This window comes from Octopus bimaculoides, chromosome 8 (genome assembly GCF_001194135.2).
Source record: "Octopus bimaculoides isolate UCB-OBI-ISO-001 chromosome 8, ASM119413v2, whole genome shotgun sequence".
NCBI lineage: Eukaryota > Metazoa > Mollusca > Cephalopoda > Octopoda > Octopodidae > Octopus > Octopus bimaculoides.
Genome location: NC_068988.1, coordinates 50,501,056 through 50,501,996, shown reverse-complemented (window position 1 = coordinate 50,501,996; position 941 = coordinate 50,501,056).

Sequence of the window (941 nt, the reverse complement as noted above, 5' to 3'; positions counted from 1 at the left end):
ATTAGAATCATGCAGTCTAGGCTTACATTTTAGTCCTGCTCAACCATTTCTACAACCAACTTGCATTTGAAGAATACATTCAGTCTGTCACTTGCCCAAGGTGCCATTCAGTGGGACTGTACCTGGAACCATGTGGTTGGTAAGCAAGCTACTTAGCACACACATATACATATATGCATGTACGTTTTTGTGATTGTGCTTATCCATCACCACCACTTGACAACCCATGTTGGTGTGTTTACATCCCTGTAACTTAGCTGTTCAGCAAGTGATACCAATGGAATAAATAGCAGATTTATGGAAAAATAAGTACTCAGGTTGATTTATTTGGTTAAAAATTCTTCAAGGTGGTGCCCTAGCATTAGACTGTGGCCATGCTAGGGCACCACCTTGAAATATTTTTAGTCAAATGAATCAAGCTGAGTACTTATTTTCCCATAAATCTGGTATTTATTCCATTGGTATCACTTGCTTAACAGCTAAGTTACAGGGATGTAAACACACCAACATGGGTTGTCAAGTGGTGGTGATGGATAAGCACAATCACAAAAACGTACATGCATATATGTATATGTGTGTGGTAAGTAGCTTACAGAAAGTGGAAGAAGCCTGTCGTGTATATATATATATATATATATATATATATATATACATACATATGTGTCTGTGTCTATATATTGGTCCCCTCAGCATCGCTTGACAACCAATGTTGGTGTGTTTACATTCCCATTACTTAGTGGTTCGGCAAAAGAGACCGATAGACCAAGTACTAGACTTACAAAGAATAAGTCCTGGGGTTGACACGTTTGACTAAAGGCGGTGCTCCAGCATGGCCACAGTCAAATGACTGAAACAAGTAAAAGAGTAAAAGAGAGTCTTGTTGTTCTTAATGACCATCTCATCTTAATAAATTGATTCATAAAGTTTAATTGTTCTACAAG